The following is a 26245-nucleotide window of genomic DNA, read 5'->3' on the forward strand; positions in this document are numbered from 1 at the left end:
AGACCAGACCAGACCAGACCAGAGACCAGAATAGACCAGACCAGACCAGACTAGAGACCAGACCAGACTAGACCAGACCAGACCAGACTAGAGACCAGACCAGACTAGACCAGATTAGAGACCAGACCAGACCAGACTAGACTAGAGACGAGACCAGACCAGACTAGAGACCAGACCAGACCAGACCAGAGACCAGACCAGACCAGACCAGACCAGAGATCAGATCAGACCAGACAAGACAAGAGATCAGACCAGACCAGAGACCAGACCAGACCAGACCAGAGATCAGATCAGACCAGAAAAGACCAGAGATAAGACCAGACCAGAGACCAGACCAGACCAGACCAGACTTGAGACCAGACCAGACTAGAGACCAGACCAGACCAGACCAGACTAGACCAGACCAGACCAGACTAGAGACCAGACCAGACCAGACCAGAGACCAGACCAGAGACCAGACCAGACCAGACCAGACCAGAGACCAGACCAGAGACCAGACCAGACTAGAGACCAGACCAGACCAGACCAGAGACAAGACCAGACCAGACCAGAGACCAGACCAGAGACCAGACCAGACCAGACCAGACCAGAGACCAGACCAGAGACCAGACCAGACTAGAGACCAGACCAGACCAGACCAGACCAGACCAGAGACAAGACCAGACCAGACCAGAGAAAAGACCAGAGACCAGACCAGACCAGTCTAGAGACCAGACCAGATCAGACCAGACTAGAGACCAGACCAGACCAGACCAGACTAGAAACCAGACTAGACCAGACTAGAGACCAGACCAGACCAGACCAGACGAGAGACCAGACCAGACTAGACCAGACTAGAGACCAGACCAGACCAGACCAGACCAGACTAGAGACCAGACCAGACCAGACCAGACCAGAGATCAGACCAGACCAGACCAGACCAGAGATCAGACCAGACCAGAGACCAGACCAGACCAGACCAGACTAGAGACCAGACCAGACCAGACCAGACCAGACTAGAGACCAGACCAGACTAGACCAGACCAGACCAGACCAGACTAGAGACCAGACTAGACCAGAGACCAGACCAGACCAGACCAGAGACCAGACCAGACCAGACAAGACCAGAGACCAGACCAGAGACCAGAACAGACCAGAGACCAGACCAGACCAGAGACCAGACCAGACCAGACCAGACTAGAGACCAGACCAGACCAGACCAGAGACCAGACCAGAGACCAGAACAGACCAGAGACCAGACCAGACTAGAGACCAGACCAGACCAGAGATCAGACCAGACTAGAGACCAGAACAGAGACCAGGCCAGACTAAAGACCAGACCAGACCAGACCAGACTAGAGATCAGACAAGACTAGAGACCAGACCAGACCAGAGACCAGACCAAAGACCAGAACAGACCAGAGACCAGACCAGACTAGAGACCAGACCAGACCAGAGACCAGAATAGACCAGACCAGACCAGACCAGACCAGATATGACCAGACCAGACCGGACTAGAGATCAGACTAGAGACCAGAACAGAGACCAGAGACCAGACCAGACCAGAGACCAGACCAGAGACCAGAACAGACCAGAGACCAGACCAGACTAGAGACCAGACCAGACCAGAGACCAGACCAGACCAGACCAGACCAGACTAGAGATCAGACCAGAGACCAGAACAGACCAGAGACCAGACCAGACCAGACCAGACCAGACAAGACCAGACCAGACTAGAGATCAGACCAGACCAGACCAGACCAGACAAGACCAGACCAGACCAGACTAGAGATCAGACCAGAGACCAGAACAGACCAGAGACCAGACCAGACCAGACCAGAGATCAGACCAGACCAGACCAGACCAGAGATCAGACCAGACCAGAGACCAGACCAGACCAGAGATCAGACCAGACCAGAGACCAGACCAGACCAGACCAGACCAGTCTAGAGACCAGACCAGACCAGACCAGACTAGAGACAAGACCAGACCAGACCAGACTAGAAACCAGACCAGACCAGACTAGAGACCAGACCAGACCAGACCAGACGAGAGACCAGACCAGACTAGACCAGACAAGAGACCAAACCAGACCAGACCAGACCAGACCAGACTAGAGACCAGACCAGACCAGAGATCAGACCAGACCAGACCAGACCAGAGATCAGACCAGACCAGAGACCAGACCAGACCAGACCAGACTAGAGACCAGACCAGACCAGACTAGAGACCAGACTAGAGACCAGACCAGACCAGACTAGACCAGACCAGACTAGAGACCAGACTAGACCAGAGACCAGACCAGACCAGACCAGAGACCAGACCAGACCAGACAAGACCAGAGACCAGACCTGAGACCAGAACAGACCAGAGACCAGACCAGACAAGAGACCAGACCAGACCGGACCAGACCAGACTAGACCAGACCAGACCAGACCAGACTAGAGACCAGACCAGACCAGACCAGACCAGAGACCAGACCAGACCAGAGACCAGACCAGAGACCAGAACAGACCAGAGACCAGACCTGACTAGAGACCAGACCAGACAAGAATAGACCAGACCAGACCAGACCAGACTAGAGATCAGACCAGAGACCAGAACAGACCAGAGACCAGACCAGAGACCAGACCAGACCAGACCAGAGACCAGACCAGAGACCAGGCCAGACTAGAGACCAGACCAGACCAGACCAGACCAGACTAGAGACCAGACCAGACCAGACCAGACTAGAGACCAGACCAGACCAGACCAGACTAGAGACCAGACCAGACTAGACCAGACTAGAGACCAGACCAGACCAGACTAGAGACCACACCAGACCAGACTAGACTAGAGACCAGACCAGACTAGACCAGACTAGAGACCAGACCAGACCAGACCAGACCAGACTAGAGACCAGACCAGACTAGACCAGACTAGAGACCAGACCAGACCAGACCAGACGTGAGACGAGACCAGACCAGACTAGAGACCAGACCAGACCAGACCAGACTAGAGACCAGACCAGACCAGACCAGACCAGACTAGACCAGACCAGACCAGACCAGACTAGAGACCAGACCAGACCAGAGACCAGACCAGACCAGACCAGAGACCAGACCAGAGACCAGACCAGACCAGACAAGACCAGACCAGAGACCAAACCAGAGACCAGACCAGACTAGATACCAGACCAGAGACCAGACCAGAGACCAGACCAGACCAGACCAGACTAGAGACCAGACCAGACCAGACCAGAGACCAGACCAGAGACCAGAACAGACCAGAGACCAGACCAGACCAGACCAGAGATCAGACCAGACCAGACCAGACCAGACCAGACCAGACCAGAGACCAGACCAGAGACCAGACCAGACCAGACAAGACCAGACAAGAGACCAGACCAGACTAGATACCAGACCAGAGACCAGACCAGAGACCAGACCAGACCAGACCAGAGACCAGACCAGAGACAAGAACAGACCAGAGACCAGACCAGAGACCAGACCAGACCAGACCAGACCAGACCAGAGACCAGACCACACCAGACATCAGACCAGACCAGAGATCAGACCAGACCAGACAAGACCAGACCAGACCAGACTATAGATCAGACCAGAGACCAGAACAGACCAGAGACCAGACCAGAGACCAGACCAGACCAGAGATCAGACCAGACCAGAGACCAGACCAGACCAGAGACCAGACCAGAGACCAGAACAGACCAGAGACCAGACCAGACTGGAGACCAGACCAGACCAGAGACCAGACAAGACCAGACCAGACCAGACTAGAGATCAGACCAAAGACCAGACCAGACCAGAGACCAGACAAGACCAGACCAGACCAGACTAGAGATCAGACCAGAGACCAGAACAGACCAGAGACCAGAGCAGACCAGACCAGACAAGACCAGACCAGACTAGAGATCAGACCAGACCAGACATGACCAGACAAGACCAGACCAGACCAGACTAGAGATCAGACCAGAGACCAGAACAGACCAGAGACCAGACCAGACCAGACCAGACCAGAGATCAGACCAGACCAGACCAGACCAGACCAGAGATCAGACCAGACCAGAGACCAGACCAGACCAGAGATCAGACCAGACCAGAGACCAGACCAGACCAGACCAGACCAGCCTAGAGACCAGACCAGATCAGACCAGACTAGAGACCAGACCAGACCAGACCAGACTAGAAACCAGACCAGACCAGACTAGAGACCAGACCAGACCAGACCAGACGAGAGACCAGACCAGACTAGACCAGACTAGAGACCAGACCAGACCAGACCAGACCAGACTAGAGACCAGACCAGACCAGACCAGACCAGACCAGAGATCAGACCAGACCAGACCAGACCAGAGATCAGACCGGACCAGAGACCAGACCAGACCAGACCAGACTAGAGACCAGACCAGACTAGACCAGACCAGACCAGACTAGAGACCAGACCAGACCAGACCAGACCAGACCAGACTAGAGACCAGACTAGACCAGAGACCAGACCAGACCAGACCAGAGACCAGACCAGACCAGACAACACCAGAGACCAGACCAGAGACCAGACCAGACCAGAGACCAGACCAGACAAGAGACCAGACCAGACGGGACCAGACCAGACTAGACCAGACCAGACCAGACCAGACTAGAGACCAGACCAGACCAGACTAGACCAGAGACCAGACCAGAGAACAGACAAGACCAGACCAGAGACCAGACCAGAGACCAGAACAGACCAGAGACCAGACCTGACTAGAGACCAGACCAGACCAGAATAGACCAGACCAGACCAGACCAGACCAGATAAGGCCAGACCAGACCAGACTAGAGATCAGACCAGAGACCAGAACAGACCAGAGACCAGACCAGAGACCAGACCAGACCAGACCAGACCAGACCAGACCAGAGACCAGACCACACCAGACATCAGACCAGACCAGAGACCAGTCCAGACTAGAGACCAGACCAGACCAGACCAGACTAGAGACCAGACCAGACCAGACCAGACTAGAGACCAGACCAGACCAGACCAGACTAGAGACCAGACCAGACTAGACCAGACTAGAGACCAGACCAGACCAGACTAGAGACCACACCAGACCAGACCAGACCAGACTAGACCAGACCAGACCAGACCAGACTAGAGACCAGACCAGACCAGACCAGAGACCAGACCAGACCAGACCAGAGACCAGACCAGAGACCAGACCAGACCAGACCAGACCAGACCAGAGACCAGACCAGAGTCCAGACCAGACTAGAGACCAGACCAGACCAGACCAGACCAGAGACCAGACCAGACCAGAGACCAGACCAGACCAGACCAGACCAGACCAGACTAGAGACCAGACCAGACCAGAGACCAGAACAGACCAGAGACCAGACCAGAGACCAGACCAGACCATACCAGACAAGAGACCAGACCAGACCAGAGACCAGAACAGACCAGAGACCAGACCAGACTAGAGACCAGACCAGACCAGAGATCAGACCAGACTAGAGACCAGAACAGAGACCAGGCCAGACTAGAGACCAGACCAGACCAGACCAGACTAGAGATCAGACCAGACTAGAGACCAGACCAGACCAGAGACCAGACAAAAGATCCGGAAAAGACCAGAGACCAGACCAGACTAGAGACCAGACCAGACCAGAGACCAGAATAGACCAGACCAGACCAGACCAGACCAGACATGACCAGACCAGACCGGACTAGAGATCAGACTAGAGACCAGAACAGACCAGAGACCAGGCCAGACCACAGACCAGACCAGAGACCAGAACAGACCAGAGACCAGACCAGACTAGAGACCAGACCAGACCAGAGACCAGACAAGACCAGACCAGACCAGACTAGAGATCAGACCAGAGACCAGAACAGACCAGAGACCAGACCAGACCAGACAAGACCAGACCAGACTAGAGAACAGACCAGACCAGACAAGACCAGACCAGACCAGACTAGAGATCAGACCAGAGACCAGAACAGACCAGAGACCAGACCAGACCAGACCAGAGATCAGACCAGACCAGACCAGACCAGACCAGAGATCAGAACAGACCAGAGACCAGACCAGACCAGAGATCAGACCAGACCAGAGACCAGACCAGACCAGACCAGACCAGTCTAGAGACCAGTCCAGATCAGACCAGACTCGAGACCAGACCAGACCAGACCAGACTAGAAACCAGACCAGACCAGACTAGAGACCAGACCAGACCAGACCAGACGAGAGACCAGACCAGACTAGACCAGACTAGAGACCAGACCAGACCAGACCAGACCAGACTAGAGACCAGACCAGACCAGACCAGAGATCAGACCAGACCAGACCAGACCAGACCAGAGATCAGACCAGACCAGAGACCAGACCAGACCAGAGACCAGACCAGACAAGAGACCAGACCAGACCGGACCAGACCAGACTAGACCAGACCAGACCAGACCAGACCAGACCAGACTAGAGACCAGACTAGACCAGAGACCAGACCAGACCAGACCAGAGACCAGACCAGACCAGACAAGACCAGAGACCAGACCAGAGACCAGAACAGACCAGAGACCAGACCAGACAAGAGACCAGACCAGACCGGACCAGACCAGACTAGACCAGACCAGACCAGACCAGACCAGACTAGAGACAAGACCAGACCAGACCAGACCAGAGACCAGACCAGAGAACAGACCAGACCAGACCAGAGACCAGACAAGAGACCAGAACAGACCAGAGACCAGACCTGACTAGAGACCAGACCAGACAAGAATAGACCAGACCAGACTAGAGATGAAACCAGAGACCAGAACAGACCAGAGACCAGACCAGAGACCAGACCAGACCAGACCAGAGACCAGGCCAGACTAGAGACCAGACCAGACCAGACCAGACTAGAGACCAGACCAGACCAGACCAGACTAGAGACCAGACCAGACTAGACCAGACTAGAGACCAGACCAGACCAGACTAGAGACCAGACCAGACCAGACCAGACCAGACCAGAGACCAGACCAGACCAGACCAGACTAGAGACCAGACCAGACCAGACTAGAGACCAGACCAGACCAGACCAGACAAGAGACCAGACCAGACCAGACCAGACAAGAGACCAGACCAGACCAGACCAGACCAGACCAGACTTGAGACCAGACCAGACCAGACCAGACCAGACTAGAGACCAGACCAGACCAGACCAGATCAGACTAGAGACCAGACCAGACCAGAGACCAGACCAGACCAGACCAGAGACCAGACCAGAGACCAGACCAGACCAGACAAGACCAGACCAGAGACCAGACCAGAGACCAGACCAGACTAGATACCAGACTAGAGACCAGACCAGACTAGAGACCAGACCAGACTAGACCAAACTAGAGACCAGACCAGACCAGACTAGAGACCAGACCAGACCAGTGACCAGACCAGAGACCAGACCAGACCAGACCAGACTAGAGACCAGACCAGACCAGACCAGAGACCAGACCAGACCAGAGACCAGAACAGACCAGAGACCACACCAGACTAGAGACCAGACCAGACCAGAGATCAGACCAGACTAAAGACAAGACCAGAGACCAGGCCAGACTAGAGACCAGACCAGACCAGACCAGACCAGACAAGACCAGACCAGACTAGACATCAGACCAGACTAGAGACCAGACCAGACCAGAGACCAGACCAAAGACCAGAACAGACCAGAGACCAGACCAGACTAGAGACCAGACCAGACCAGAGACCAGAATAGACCAGACCAGACAAGACCAGACATGACCAGACCAGACCAGACTAGAGATCAGACTAGAGACCAGAACAGACCAGAGACCAGACCAGACCAGAGACCAGACCAGACCAGACCAGACCAGACTAGAGGCCAGACCAGACCAGAGACCAGAACAGACCAGACTAGAGACCAGACCAGACCAGAGACCAGACCAGACCAGACCAGACCAGACTAGAGACCAGACCAGACTAGACCAGACCAGACCAGACTAGAGACCAGACCAGAGTAGACCAGACTAGAGACCAGACCAGACCAGACTAGAGACCAGACCAGACCAGACTAGAGACCAGACCAGACTAGACCTGACTAGAGACCAGACCAGACCAGACCAGACTACAGACGAGACCAGACCAGACTAGAGACCAGACCAGACCAGACCAGACCAGACCAGAAACCAGACCAGACCAGACCAGACCAGACCAGACCAGAGATCAGATCAGACCAGACAAGACCAGAGATCAGACCAGACCAGAGACCAGACTTGAGACCAGACCAGACCAGACCAGACCAGACCAGACCAGACTAGAGACCAGACCAGACCAGACCAGACTAGAGACCAGACCAGACTAGACCAGACTAGAGACCAGACCAGACCAGACCAGAATAGAGACCAGACCAGACTAGACCAGACTAGAGACCAGACCAGACCAGAGACCAGAATAGACCAGACCAGACCAGACTAGAGACCAGACCAGACTAGACCAGACCAGACCAGACCAGACCAGACTAGAGACCAGACCAGACTAGACCAGACTAGAGACCAGACCAGACCAGACCAGACTAGAGACCAGACCAGACTAGACCAGACTAGAGACCAGACCAGACAAGACTAGAGACCAGACCAGACCAGACCAGACTAGAGACCAGACCAGACTAGACCAGACTAGAGACCAGACCAGACCAGACCAGACCAGACTAGAGACCAGACCAGACTAGACCAGACTAGAGACCAGACCAGACCAGACCAGACTAGAGACGAGACCAGACCAGACTAGAGACCAGACCAGACCAGACCAGACCAGAGTCCAGACCAGACCAGAGATCAGATCAGACCATTCAAGACCAGAGATCAGACCAGACCAGAGACCAGACCAGACCAGACCAGACCAGACTTGAGACCAGACCAGACCAGACCAGACCAGACTAGAGACCAGACCAGACCAGACCAGACTAGACCAGACCAGACCAGACCAGACCAGACTAGAGACCAGACCAGACCAGACCAGACCAGAGACCAGACCAGGCCAGACCAGAGACCAGACCAGAGACCAGACCAGAGACCAGACCAGACCAGACCAGACCAGACCAGACTAGAGACCAGACCAGACTAGAGACCAAACCAGACCAGACCAGACCAGAGACCAGAGCAGACTAGAGACCAGACCAGACCAGACCAGACCAGACTAGAGACCAGACCAGACCAGACTAGAGATCAGACCAGAGACCAGAACAGACCAGAGACCAGACCAGAACAGACCAGACAAGACCAGACCAGACTAGAGATCAGTCCAGTGACCAGAACAGACCAGACCAGACCAGACCAGAGACCAGACCAGACCAGAGACCAGACCAGACTAGAGACCAGACCAGACCAGACCAGACCAGACAAGAGACCAGACCAGACCGGAGATCAGACCAGTCTAGAGACCAGACCAGACTAGAGACCAGACGAGACCAGACCAGAGACCAGACCAGACCAGACCAGACCAGACCAGACCAGAGACCAGACCAGACCAGACCAGACCATACAAGACCAGACCAGACTAGAGATCAGACCAGACCAGAGACCAGACCAGACCAGACCAGACTAGAGACCAGACTAGAGACCAGACCAGACCAGACCAGATTAGAGACCAGACCAGACTAGACCAGACTAGAGACCAGACCAGACCAGACCAGACTAGAGACGAGACCAGACCAGACTAGAGACCAGACCAGACCAGACCAGACCAGACCAGAGACCAGACCAGAGATCAGATCAGACCAGACAAGACCAGAGATCAGACCAGACCAGACTAGACCAGACCAGACCAGACCAGACTAGAGACCAGACCAGACCAGACCAGAGACCAGACCAGACCAGACTAGAGACCAGACCAGACCAGACCAGACTAGACCAGACCAGACCAGACCAGACCAGACCAGACCAGACTAGAGACCAGATCAGACCAGACCAGAGACCAGACCAGACCAGACCAGACCAGACCAGAGACCAGACCAGAGACCAGACCAGACCAGAGACCAGACCAGACCAGACCAGAGACCAGACCAGACCAGACCAGTCTAGAGACGAGACCAGACCAGACTAGAGACCAGACGAGACCAGACCAGAGACCAGACCAGACAAGACCAGACCAGAGACCAGACCAGTCCAGTCCAGACCAGACCAGAGATCAGACCAGACCAAAGACCAGACCAGACCAGAGATCAGACCAGACCAGAGATCAGACCAGACCAGACCAGACCAGAGACCAGACCAGACCAGACTAGACCAGACCAGAGATCAGACCAGACCAAAGACCAGACCAGACCAGAGATCAGACCAGACTAGAGACCAGACCAGACCAGACCAGACTAGACCAGACCAGACCAGACTAGACCAGACCAGACCAGACCAGACCAGACTAGAGACCAGATCAGACCAGACCAGAGACCAGACCAGACCAGACCAGAGACCAGACCAGAGACCAGACCAGACCAGACCAGACCAGAGACCAGACCAGAGACCAGACCAGAGACCAGACCAGACCAGAGACCAGACCAGACCAGACCAGACCAGAGACCAGACCAGAGACCAGACCAGACCAGACCAGTCTAGAGACCAGACCAGACCAGACTAGAGACCAGACGAGACCAGACCATAGACCAGACCAGACAAGACCAGACCAGAGACCAGACCAGTCCAGTCCAGACCAGACCAGAGATCAGACCAGACCAGAGACCAGACCAGACCAGAGATCAGACCAGACCAGAGATCAGACCAGACCAGAGACCCGACCAGACCAGACCAGAGACCAGACCAGAGACCAGACCAGACCAGACCAGACCAGAGACCAGACCAGAGACCAGACCAGACCAGAGACCAGACCAGACCAGACCAGACCAGAGACCAGACCAGAGACCAGACCAGACCAGAGACCAGACCAGACCAGACCAGACCAGAGACGAGACCAGAGACCAGACCAGTCTAGAGACCAGACCAGACCAGACTAGAGACCAGACCAGACTAGAGACCAAACCAGACCAGACCAGACCAGAGACCAGAGCAGACTAGAGACCAGACCAGACCAGACCAGACTAGAGACCAGACCAGACCAGACTAGAGATCAGACCAGAGACCAGAACAGACCAGAGACCAGACCAGAACAGACCAGACAAGACCAGACCAGACTAGAGATCAGTCCAGTGACCAGAACAGACCAGACCAGACCAGACCAGAGACCAGACCAGACCAGAGACCAGACCAGACCAGAGACCAGACCAGACTAGAGACCAGACCAGACCAGACCAGACCAGACAAGAGACCAGACCAGACCGGAGATCAGACCAGTCTAGAGACCAGACCAGACTAGAGACCAGACGAGACCAGACCAGAGACCAGACCAGACCAGACCAGACCAGACCAGACCAGAGACCAGACCAGACCAGACCAGACCATACAAGACCAGACCAGACTAGAGATCAGACCAGACCAGAGACCAGACCAGACCAGACCAGACTAGAGACCAGACTAGAGACCAGACCAGACCAGACCAGATTAGAGACCAGACCAGACTAGACCAGACTAGAGACCAGACCAGACCAGACCAGACTAGAGACGAGACCAGACCAGACTAGAGACCAGACCAGACCAGACCAGACCAGACCAGAGACCAGACCAGAGATCAGATCAGACCAGACAAGACCAGAGATCAGACCAGACCAGAGACCAGACCAGACCAGACCAGACTTGAGACCAGACCAGACCAGACTAGAGACCAGACCAGACCAGACCAGACTAGACCAGACCAGACCAGACCAGACTAGAGACCAGACCAGACCAGACCAGAGACCAGACCAGACCAGACTAGAGACCAGACCAGACCAGACCAGACTAGACCAGACCAGACCAGACCAGACCAGACTAGAGACCAGATCAGACCAGACCAGAGACCAGACCAGACCAGACCAGAGACCAGACCAGAGACCAGACCAGACCAGACCAGACCAGACCAGAGACCAGACCAGAGACCAGACCAGACCAGAGACCAGACCAGACCAGACCAGACCAGAGACCAGACCAGAGACCAGACCAGACCAGACCAGTCTAGAGACCAGACCAGACCAGACTAGAGACCAGACGAGACCAGACCAGAGACCAGACCAGACAAGACCAGACCAGAGACCAGACCAGTCCAGTCCAGACCAGACCAGAGATCAGACCAGACCAAAGACCAGACCAGACCAGAGATCAGACCAGACCAGAGACCAGACCAGACCAGACCAGTCTAGAGACCAGACCAGACCAGACTAGAGACCAGACGAGACCAGACGAGAGACCAGACCAGACAAGACCAGACCAGAGACCAGACCAGTCCAGTCCAGACCAGACCAGAGATCAGACCAGACCAGAGACCAGACCAGACCAGAGATCATACCAGACCAGAGACCCGACCAGACCAGACCAGAGACCAGACCAGAGACCAGACCAGACCAGACCAGACCAGAGACCAGACCAGAGACCAGACCAGACCAGAGACCAGACCAGACCAGACCAGACCAGAGACCAGACCAGAGACCAGACCAGACCAGAGACCAGACCAGACCAGACCAGACCAGAGACGAGACCAGAGACCAGACCAGTCTAGAGACCAGACCAGACCAGACTAGAGACCAGACCAGACTAGAGACCAAACCAGACCAGACCAGACCAGAGACCAGAGCAGACTAGAGACCAGACCAGACCAGACCAGACTAGAGACCAGACCAGACCAGACTAGAGATCAGACCAGAGACCAGAACAGACCAGAGACCAGACCAGAACAGACCAGACAAGACCAGACCAGACTAGAGATCAGTCCAGTGACCAGAACAGACCAGACCAGACCAGACCAGAGACCAGACCAGACCAGAGACCAGACCAGACTAGAGACCAGACCAGACCAGACCAGACCAGACAAGAGACCAGACCAGACCGGAGATCAGACCAGTCTAGAGACCAGACCAGACTAGAGACCAGACGAGACCAGACCAGAGACCAGACCAGACCAGACCAGACCAGACCAGAGACCAGACCAGACCAGACCAGACCATACAAGACCAGACCAGACTAGAGATCAGACCAGACCAGAGACCAGACCAGACCAGACCAGACTAGAGACCAGACTAGAGACCAGACCAGACCAGACCAGATTAGAGACCAGACCAGACTAGACCAGACTAGAGACCAGACCAGACCAGACCAGACTAGAGACGAGACCAGACCAGACTAGAGACCAGACCAGACCAGACCAGACCAGACCAGAGACCAGACCAGAGATCAGATCAGACCAGACAAGACCAGAGATCAGACCAGACCAGAGACCAGACCAGACCAGACCAGACTTGAGACCAGACCAGACCAGACTAGAGACCAGACCAGACCAGACCAGACTAGACCAGACCAGACCAGACCAGACTAGAGACCAGACCAGACCAGACCAGACCAGACCAGAGACCAGACCAGACCAGACTAGAGACCAGACCAGACCAGACCAGACTAGACCAGACCAGACCAGACCAGACCAGACCAGACTAGAGACCAGATCAGACCAGACCAGAGACCAGACCAGACCAGACCAGAGACCAGACCAGAGACCAGACCAGACCAGACCAGACCAGACCAGAGACCAGACCAGAGACCAGACCAGACCAGAGACCAGACCAGACCAGACCAGACCAGAGACCAGACCAGAGACCAGACCAGACCAGACCAGTCTAGAGACCAGACCAGACCAGACTAGAGACCAGACGAGACCAGACCAGAGACCAGACCAGACAAGACCAGACCAGAGACCAGACCAGTCCAGTCCAGACCAGACCAGAGATCAGACCAGACCAAAGACCAGACCAGACCAGAGATCAGACCAGACCAGAGATCAGACCAGACCAGACCAGACCAGAGACCAGACCAGACCAGACTAGAGACCAGACCAGACCAGACCAGACTAGACCAGACCAGACCAGACCAGACCAGACTAGAGACCAGATCAGAGACCAGACCAGAGACCAGACCAGACAAGACCAGACCAGAGACCAGACCAGTCCAGTCCAGACCAGACCAGAGATCAGACCAGACCAGAGACCAGACCAGACCAGAGATCAGACCAGACCAGAGATCAGACCAGACCAGAGACCAGACCAGACCAGACCAGAGACCAGACCAGAGACCAGACCAGACCAGACCAGACCAGAGACCAGACCAGAGACCAGACCAGACCAGAGACCAGACCAGACCAGACCAGACCAGAGACGAGACCAGAGACCAGACCAGTCTAGAGACCAGACCAGACCAGACTAGAGACCAGACGAGACCAGACAGAAGACCAGACCAGACAAGACCAGACCAGAGACCAGACCAGTCCAGTCCAGACCAGACCAGAGATCAGACCAGACCAGAGACCAGACCAGACCAGAGATCAGACCAGACTAGAGACCAGACCAGAGACCAGGCCAGACTAGTGACCAGACCAGACCAGACCAGACTAGAGACCAGACCAGACCAGAAAAAGACCAGAGACCAGGCCAGACTAGTGACCAGACCAGACCAGACCAGACTAGAGACCAGACCAGAGCAGAACAGACGAGAGACCAGACCAGACCAGACCAGACTAGAGACCAGACCAGACCAGACTAGAGATCAGACCAGAGACCAGAACAGACCAGAGACCAGACCAGACTAGAGACCAGACCAGACCAGACCAGAGACCAGAATAGACCAGACCAGACCAGACTAGAGACCAGACCAGACTAGAGACCAGACCAGACCAGACCAGACTCGACCAGAACAGACCAGAGACCAGAACAGACCAGACCAGACCAGACTAGAGACCAGACCAGACCAGACCAGAGACCAGACCAGACCAGACCAGTGACCAGACCAGAGACCAGACCAGACCAGACCAGACCAGAGACCAGACCAGAGACCAGACCAGACCAGAGACCAGACCAGAGACCATATCAGACCAGACCAGACTAGAGACCAGACCAGAGACCAGAACACACCAGAGACCAGACCAGACTAGAGACCAGACCAGATAAGAGATAAGACCAGACTAGAGACCAGACCAGAGATCAGACCAGACTAGAGACCAGACCAGAGACCAGGCCAGACTAGAGATTAGAACAGACCAGACAAGACCAGACCAGACTAGAGATCAGACCAGACTAGAGACCAGACCAGACCAGAGACCAGACCAACGACCAGAACAGACCAGAGACCAGACCAGACTAGAGACCAGACCAGAGATAAGACCAGACTAGAGACCAGACCAGAGATCAGACCAGACTAGAGACCAGACCAGAGACCAGGCCAGACTAGAGACCAGAACAGACCAGACAAGACCAGACCAGACTAGAGACCAGACCAGACCAGAGACCAGACCAAAGACCAGAACAGACCAGAGACCAGAACAGACCAGAGACCAGACCAGACTAGAGACCAGACCAGACCAGAGACCAGACCAGACCAGACTAGAGATTAGACCAGAGACCAGACCAGACCAGACCAGACCAGACAAGACCAGACCAGACTAGAGATCAGACCAGACCAGACAAGACCAGACCAGACCAGAGATCAGACCAGACCAGACCAGACCAGAGATCAGACCAGACCAGAGACCAGACCAGACCAGACCAGACCAGACTAGAGACCAGACCAGACCAGACTAGAGACCAGACCAGAGACCAGTCCAGACCAGACCAGACTAGAGACCAGACCAGACCAGACCAGACTAGAGACCAGACCAGACCAGACCAGACCAGACCAGAGATCAGACCAGACCAGAGACCAGACCAGACCAGACTAGAGACCAGACCAGACCAGACCAGACTAGAGACCAGACCAGACCAGACCAGACTAGACCAGAACAGACCAGAGACCAGACCAGACTAGAGACAAGACCAGTCTGGAGACCAGACCAGACCAGAGATCAGACCAGACCAGATATCAGACCAGACTAGATCAGACCAGACCAGACCAGATCCAATCAGACCAGACTAGAGACTAGACCACAAACCTGGACCAGACCAGAGATCAGACCAGACCAGATCATACCAGACCATAGACCAGACCAGAAACCTGGGACCAGACCAGAGATCAGACCAGACCAGATCAGACCAGACCAGAGATCAGACCAGAACAGACCAGACTAGAGACCAGACCAGACCAGAGACCAGACCAGACTAGAGACCAGACCAGACTAGAGACCAAACCAGACCAGACCAGACCAGAGACCAGACCAGACTAGAGACCAGACCAGACTAGAGACCAAACCAGACCAGACCAGAACAGAGACCAGACCAGACCAGAGACCAGACCAGACCAGACCAGACCAGACCAGACTAGAGACCAGACCAGACCAGAGATCAGACCAGACTAGAGACCAGACCAGAGACCAGGCCAGACTAGAGACCAGACCAGACCAGACCAGACCAGACAAGACCAGACCAGACTAGAGATCAGACCAGACTAGAGACGAGACCAGACCAGAGACCAGACCAGACCAAAGACCAGACCAGACTAGAGACCAGACCAGACCAGACCAGACCAGAAAAGACCAGACCAGACCAGACTAGAGATCAGACTAGAGACCAGAACAGACCAGAGACCAGACCAGACCAGACCAGACAAGACCAGACCAGACTAGAGATCAGACCAGAGACCAGAACAGACCAGACCAGACCAGAGACCAGACCAGACCAGACTAGAGATCAGACTAGAGACCAGAACAGACCAGAGACCAGACCAGACTAGAGACCAGACCAGACCAGACCAGACTAGAAATCAGACCAGAGACCAGAACAGACCAGAGACCAGACCAGACCAGACCAGACAAGACCAGACCAGACTAGAGATCAGACCAGTGACCAGAACAGACCAGACCAGACCAGAGACCAGACCAGACCAGAGACCAGACCAGACTAGAGACCAGACCAGACCAGACTAGAGACCAGACCAGACTAGAGATGAGACCAGACTAGAGACCAAACCAGACCAGACCAGACCAGAGACCAGACTAGACTAGAGACCAGACCAGACTAGAGACCAAACCAGACCAGACCAGACCAGACTAAAGACTAGACTAGAGACCAGACCAGACCAGAGATCAGACCAGACCAGATTCAGACTAGAACAGACCAGGGACCAGACCAGACCAGAGACCAGACCAGACCAAAACCCAGACCAGATCAGACCAGACCTGACCCGATCAGACTAGAGACTACACCAGACCAAAGACCAGACCAGATCAGACCAGACCTGACCCGATCAGACTAGAGACTAGACCAGAAACCAGAGACCAGACCAGACTAGAGACCAGACCAGACCAGAGATCAGACAAGACCAGACTAGAGACCAGACCAGACCAGACCAGAACAGACCAGAGGCCAGACCAGACCAGACCAGACCAGAGACCAGACGAGACCAGACTAGACCAGACCAGAGACCAGACGAGACGAGACCAGACTAGACCAGACCAGAGACAAGACGAGACCAGAGACCAGACCAGAGACCAGACCAGACCAGACCAGACCAGACCAGAGACCAGACGAGACCAGAGACCAGACCAGAGACCAGACCAGACCAGACCAGAGACCAGATACCAGACCAGATACCAGACCAGAGACCAGACCAGATACCAGACCAGAGACCAGACCAGACCAGACCAGACCAGAGACCAGACTAAACAATGAGGACCAAACTGTCCAGAAACTGACGCGTAATATAGTTTATGATAAGAAGTGTAAATAAAACCTCCTTCGTCTCCATCATACAGTCTATGGTCTCCATGGAAACCAGCAGGACCTTCATGATACCTTCATATCAAACGAAGGCAGAATGAAAGAATTAAAGAGAGACACGTTGGTATCTGAAGTAAAACAGGATTTGTGATTTGTAGCTGTTGTCTGTCCGAGTTTCAGTCCCACAGCGAGAGAAATAACCTCGATGTTCCGAGTTACCATCAATCGGTCGTATGGATCAGAATCAAACGGTCGTATTGATCCGACTCAATCGTCGTATTGATCAGACTCAATCGGTCGTATTGATCACACTCAATCGGTCATATGGATAAGACTCAATCGTTGTATGGATCAGACTCAATCGTTGTATTGATCAGACTCAATCGGTCGTATTGATCACACTCAATCGGTCATATGGATAAGACTCAATCGTTGTATGGATCAGACTCAATCGTTGTATTGATCAGACTCAATCGACGTATGGGTCAGACTCCATCAGTCGTATTGATCAGACTCAATCGGTCATATTGATCACACTCAATAGGTCGCATTGATCAGACTCAATTGGTCGTATTGATCAGACTCAATCGTTGTATTGATCAGACTCAATCGGTCGTTTTGATCAGACTCAATCATCGTATTGATTAGACTCAATCCGTCACACGGATAAGACTCAATCGTCGTATGGATCAGACTCAATCATCGTATTCATCACACTCAATCGGTCGTATTGATCAGACTCAATCGGTCGTACTGATCAGACGCAATCTGTCGTATGAATCAGACTCAATCGGTCGTATGGATCAGACTCAATAGGTCGTATGGATCAGACTCAATCGGTCGTATTGATCATACTCAATTGTCGTATAGATCAGACTCAATCGTCGCATTGATCAGACTCAATCGATCATATAGATCAGACTCAATCGTTGTATTGATCAGGCTCAATCGTTGTATTGATCATACTCAACCGTTGTATTGATCAGACTCAATCGTCGTATTGATCAGACTCAGTCGAGCATATGGATCAGAATCAATAGGTCGTATGGATCAGACTCAATCGTTGTATTGATCAGACTCAATCGGTCGTATTGATCAGACTCAATCGGTCGTATGGATCAGAGTCAATCGGTCGTATTGATCAGACTCCATCGGTCGTATTGATCAGACTCCATCGGTCGTATGGATCAGACTCAATCGTTGTATTGATCAGACTCAATCGGTCGTATTGATCAGACTCAATCGGTCATATTGATCAGACTCAATCGGTCGTATAGATCAGACTCAATCGTCGCATTGATCAGACTCAATCGATCATATGGATCAGACTAAAGCGTTCGTATGGATCAGACTCAATCGATCGTATGGATCAGACTCAATCGTTGTATTGATCAGACTCAATTTTCGCATTGATCAGACTCAATCGGTCGTATTGATCAGACTCAATCGATCATATGGAATAGACTCAATCGGTCGTATTGATCATACTCAATCGTTGTATAGATTAGACTCAAGCGATCATATGGATCAGACTCAATCGGTCATATGGATCAGAGTCAATTGGTCGTACGGATCAGACTCAATCGGTCATATTGATCAGGCTCAATCTTCGTATTGATCAGACTCAATCGTTGTATGGATCAGACTCAATCGGTCATATGGATAAGACTCAATCGTTGTATTGATCAGACTCAATCGGTCATATTGATCAGACTCAATCTTTGTATTGATCAGACTCAATTGGTCGTATTGATCACACTCAATCGGTCGTATGGATCAGAGTCAATCGGTCGTATTGATCAAACTCCATCGGTCGTATTGATCAGACTCAATCTTCGTATTGATCAGACTCAATTGGTCGTATTGATCACACTCAATCGGTCGTATGGATCAGAGTCAATCGGTCGTATTGATCAGACTCCATCGGTCGTATTGATCAGACTCAATCGATCATATGGATCAGACTCAATCGGTCGTATGGATCAGACTCAATCGGTCGTATGGATCAGACTCAATCGTTGTATAGATCAGATTCAATCGTTGTATTGATCAGACTCAATTTTCGCATTGATCAGACTCAATCGGTCGTATTGATCAGACTCAATCGATCGTATGGATCAGACTCAATCGGTCGTATGGATCAGACTCAATCGTTGTATTGATCAGACTCAATCGTTGCATTGATCAGACTCAATCGATCGTATGGATCAGACTCAATCGGTCGTATGGATCAGACTCAATCGTTGCATTGATCAGACTCAATCGATCGTATGGATCAGACTCAATTTTCGCATTGATCAGACTCAATCGGTCGTATGGATCAGACTCAATCGTTGTATTGATCAGACTCAATCGTTGTATTGATCAGACTCAATCGTCGTACTGATCAGACTCAATCGGTCGTATGGATCAGACTCAATCGTTGCATTGATCAGACTCAATCGATCGTATTGATCAGACTCAATTTTGGCATTGATCAGACTCAATCGGTCGTATTGATCAGACTCAATCGATCATATGGAATAGACTCAATCGGTCGTATTGATCATACTCAATCGTTGTATAGATCAGACTCAAGCGATCATATGGATCAGACTCAATCGGTCGTATGGATCAGACTCAGTCGTTGCATTGATCAGACTCAATCGATCGTATGGATCAGACTCAATCGTTGTATGGATCAGACTCAATTTTCGCATTGATCAGACTCAATCGGTCGTATTGATCAGACTCAATCGATCATATGGAATAGACTCAATCGGTCGTATTGATCATACTCAATCGTTGTATAGATCAGACTCAAGCGATCATATGGATCAGACTCAATCGATCATATGGATCAGACTCAATTGTCGTATTGATCAGACTCAATCGTTGTATTGATCAGACTCAATCGTCGTATTGATCAGACTCAATCGATCATATGGATCAGACTCAATCGATCGTATGGATCAGACTCTATCGTTGTATGGATCAGACTCAATCGTTGTATTGATCAGACTCAATTTTCGCATTGATCAGACTCAATCGGTCGTATTGATCAGACTCAATCGATCATATGGATCAGACTCAATCGGTCGTATGGATCAGACTCAATCGTTGTATGGATCAGACTCAATCGTTGTATTGATCAGACTCAATCGTCGTATTGATCAGACTCAATCGGTCGTATGGATCAGAGTCAATCGGTCGTATTGATCAGACTCAATCGGTCGTATTGATCAGACTCAATCGTTGCATTGATCAGGCTCAATCGTTGTATTGATCAGACTCAATCGTTGTACTGATCAGAATCAGTCGTCGTATTGATCAGACTCAATCGGTCGTATTGATCAGACTCAATCGATCATATGGATCAGACTCAATCGGTCGTATGGATCAGACTCAATCGTTGTATGGATCAGACTCAATCGTTGTATTGATCAGACTCAATCGTCGTATTGATCAGACTCAATCGGTCGTATGGATCAGAGTCAATCGGCCGTATGGATCAGACTAAATCGGTCGTATGGATCAGACTCAATCGTTGCATTGATCAGGCTCAATCGTTGTATTGATCAGACTCAATCGTTGTACTGATCAGAATCAGTCGTCGTATTGATCAGACTCCATCGGTCATATTGATCCGACTCAATCGATCATATGGATCAGACTCAATCGGTCGTATGGATCAGACTCAATCGTTGCATTGATCAGACTCAATCGATTGTATGGATCAGACTCAATCGGTCGTATGGATCAGACTCAATCGTTGTATGGATCAGACTCAATCGTTGTATTGATCAGACTCAATTTTCGCATTGATCAGACTCAATCGGTCGTATTGATCAGACTCAATCGATCATATGGAATAGACTCAATCGGTCGTATTGATCATACTCAATCGTTGTATAGATTAGACTCAAGCGATCATATGGATCAGACTCAATCGGTCATATTGATCAGACTCAATCTTCGTATTGATCAGACTTAATAGTTGTAGGGATCAGACTCAATCGGTCATATTGATCAGACTCAATCTTCGTATTGATCAGACTCAATTGGTCGTATTGATCACACTCAATCGGTCGTATGGATCAGAGTCAATCGGTCATATTGATCAGACTCCATCGGTCGTATTGATCAGACTCAATCTTTGTATTGATCAGACTCAATTGGTCGTATTGATCACACTCAATCGGTCGTATGGGTCAGAGTCAATCGGTCGTATTGATCAGACTCCATCGGTCGTATTGATCAGACTCAATCGATCATATGGATCAGACTCAATCGGTCGTATGGATCAGACTCAATCGGTCGTATGGATCAGACTCAATCGTTGTATGGATCAGACTCAATCGTTGTATTGATCAGACTCAATTTTCGCATTGATCAGACTCAATCGGTCGTATTGATCAGACTCAATCGATCATATGGAATAGACTCAATCGGTCGTATTGATCATACTCAATCGTTGTATGGATCAGACTCAATCGATCGTATGGATCAGACTCAATCGGTCGTATGGATCAGACTCAATCGTTGTATTGATCAGACTCAATCGTTGCATTGATCAGACTCAATCGATCGTATGGATCAGACTCAATCGGTCGTATGGATCAGACTCAATCGTTGTATTGATCAGACTCAATTTTCGCATTGATCAGACTCAATAGGTCGTATGGATCAGACTCAATCGTTGTATTGATCAGACTCAATTGTTGCATTGATCAGACTCAATCGATCGTATGGATCAGACTCAATCGTTGTATGGATCAGACTCAATCGTTGTATTGATCAGACTCAATTTTCGCATTGATCAGACTCAATCGGTCGTATTGATCAGACTCAATCGATCATATGGAATAGACTCAATCGGTCGTATTGATCATACTCAATCGTTGTATAGATCAGACTCAAGCGATCATATGGATCAGACTCAATCGGTCGTATTGATCAGACTCAATCTTCATATGGATCAGACTCAATTGTCGTATTGATCAGACTCAATCGTTGTATTGATCAGACTCAATCGTCGTATTGATCAGACTCAATCGATCATATGGATCAGACTCAATCGGTCGTATGGATCAGACTCAATCGTTGTATGGATCAGACTCAATCGTTGTATTGATCAGACTCAATTTTCGCATTGATCAGACTCAATCGGTCGTATTGATCAGACTCAATCGATCATATGGATCAGACTCAATCGGTCGTATGGATCAGACTCAATCGTTGTATGGATCAGACTCAATCGTTGTATTGATCAGACTCAATTTTGGCATTGATCAGACTCAATCGGTCGAATTGATCAGACTCAATCGATCATATGGATCAGACTCAATCGGTCGTATTGATCATACTCAATCGTTGTATAGATCAGACTCAAGCGATCATATGGATCAGACTCAATCGGTCATATTGATCAGACTCAATCTTCGTATTGATCAGACTCATTTGGTCGTATTGATCACACTCAATCGGTCATATGGATCAGACTCAATCGTTGTATTGATCAGACTCAATCGTCGTACTGACCACTCAATCGGTCATATTGATCAGACTCAATCGGTCGTACTGATCAGACTCAATCGGTCGTATTGATCAGACTGAATTGTCGTACTGATCATACTCAATCATCGTATTGATCAGACTGAATCGATCATATGGATCAGACTCAATCGGTCGTATGGATCAGACTCAATCGGTCGTATTGATCAGACTCAATCTTCGTATTGATCAGACTCAATCGTTGTATGGATCAGACTCAATCGGTCATATGGATAAGACTCAATCGTTGTATTGATCAGACTCAATCGGTCATATTGATCAGACTCAATCTTCGTATTGATCAGACTCAATTGGTCGTATTGATCACACTCAATCGGTCGTATGGATCAGAGTCAATCGGTCGTATTGATCAGACTCCATCGGTCGTATTGATCAGACTCAATCTTCGTATTGATCAGACTCAATCGGTCGTATGGATCAGACTCAATAGTTGTATTGATCAGACTCAATTTTCGCATTGATCAGACTCAATCGGTCGTATTGATCAGACTCAATCGATCATATGGAATAGACTCAATCGGTCGTATTGATCATACTCAATCGTTGTATAGATCAGACTCAATCGATCGTATGGATCAGACTCAATCGTTGTATTGATCAGACTCAATCGATCATATGGATCAGACTCAATCGGTCGTATGTATCAGACTCAATCGTTGTATGGATCAGACTCAATCGTTGTATTGATCAGACTCAATTTTCGCATTGATCAGACTCAATCGGTCGTATTGATCAGACTCAATCGATCATATGGAATAGACTCAATCGGTCGTATTGATCATACTCAATCGGTCGTATGGATCAGACTCAATCGATCATATGGAATAGACTCAATCGGTCGTATTGATCATACTCAATCGTATTGATCAGACTCAATCGTTGTATAGATCAGACTCAATCGATCATATGGATCAGACTCAATCGGTCGTATGGATCAGACTCAATCGTTGTATGGATCAGACTCAATCGTTGTATTGATCAGACTCAATTTTCGCATTGATCAGACTCAATCGGTCGTATTGATCAGACTCAATCGATCATATGGATCAGACTCAATCGGTCGTATGGATCAGACTCAATCGTTGTATGGATCAGACTCAATCGTTGTATTGATCAGACTCAATTTTCGCATTGATCAGACTCAATCGGTCGTATTGATCAGACTCAATCCATCATATGGATCAGACTCAATTGGTCATATTGATCAGACTCAATCTTCGTATTGATCAGACTCATTTGGTCGTATTGATCACACTCAATCGGTCATATGGATCAGACTCAATCGTTGTATTGATCAGACTCAATCGTCGTACTGACCAGACTCAATCGGTCATATTGATCAGACTCAATCGGTCGTACTGATCAGACTCAATCGGTCGTATTGATCAGACTGAATTGTCGTACTGATCATACTCAATCATCGTATTGATCAGACTGAATCGATCATATGGATCAGACTCAATCGGTCGTATGGATCAGACTCAATCGGTCGTATTGATCAGACTCAATCGGTCGTATGGATCAGACTCAATCGGTCGTATTGATCAGACTCAATCAATCAGACTAGAGACTAGACCAGAAACCAGAGACCAGACCAGACTACAGACCAGACCAGACCAGACCAAACCAGACCAGACCAGACCAGACCAGACTAAACACTAGACCAGAAATCAGAGATCAGACCAGAGATCAGACCAGACCAGATCAGACCAGAACCAATCAGACTAGAGACTAGACCAGAAACCAGGGACCAGACCAGAGATCAGACCAGACCAGACCAGACCAGAGATCAGAACAGACCAGACCAGATCCAATAAGACCAGACTAGAGACTAGACCAGAAACCAGGGACCAGACCAGAGATCAGACCAGACGAGACTAGAGACCAGACTAGACCAGAGACCAGAGATCAGACCAGACCAGATCAGACCAGACAAGACCCAATCAGACTAGAGACTAGACCAGAAACCAGAGACCAGACCAGACTAGAGACCAGACCAGACCAAACCAGACCAGACCAGACCAGACTAAAGATTAGACCAGAAACCAGAGATCAGACCAGAGATCAGACCAGACCAGATCAGACCAGACCAGAACCAATCAGACTAGAGACTAGACCAGAAACCAGGGACCAGACCAGAGATCAGACCAGACCAGACCAGACCAGAGATCAGAACAGACCAGACCAGAACCAATCAGACTAGAGACTAGACCGGAAACCAGGGACCAGACCAGAGATCAGAACAGACCAGACCAGATCCAATCAGACCAGACTAGAGACTAGACCAGAAACCAGGGACCAGACCAGAGATCAGACCAGACGAGACTAGAAACCAGACGAGACTAGAGACCAGACCAGACCAGAGACCAGAGATCAGACCAGACCAGACAAGACCCAATCAGACTAGAAACTAGACCAGGAACCAGAGACCAGACCAGACTAGAGACCAGACCAGACCAGACCAGACTAAAGATTAGACCAGACCAGACTAGAGACTAGACCAGAAACAAAAGACCAGATCAGACCAAACCAGATCAGACCAGATCAGACCAGACCAGACTAGAGACTAGACCAGAAACCAGAGACAAGACCAGAACAGATCAGAGATCAGACCAGACCAGATCTGAAAAGACCTGACACGATCAGACGAGGAACTAGACCAGAAACCAGAGACCAGACCAGACCAGACTAGAAACTAGACCAGAAACCATGGATCAGACCACACTAGAGACCAGACCAGAGATCAGACGCGACCAGGGACCACACCAGACCAGAGATCAGGCCAGACCAGACCAGATTCAGACTAGAACAGACCAGGGACCAGACCAGACCAGAGACCAGACCAGACCAAAACCCAGACCAGATCAGACCAGACCTGACCCGATCAGACTAGAGACTACACCAGACCAAAGACCAGACCAGATCAGACCAGACCTGACCCGATCAGACTAGAGACTAGACCAGAAACC

The sequence above is a fragment of the Telmatherina bonti genome (genome assembly GCF_933228915.1).
Source record: "Telmatherina bonti genome assembly, chromosome: 1".
Taxonomy (NCBI): Eukaryota; Metazoa; Chordata; class Actinopteri; order Atheriniformes; family Telmatherinidae; genus Telmatherina; species Telmatherina bonti.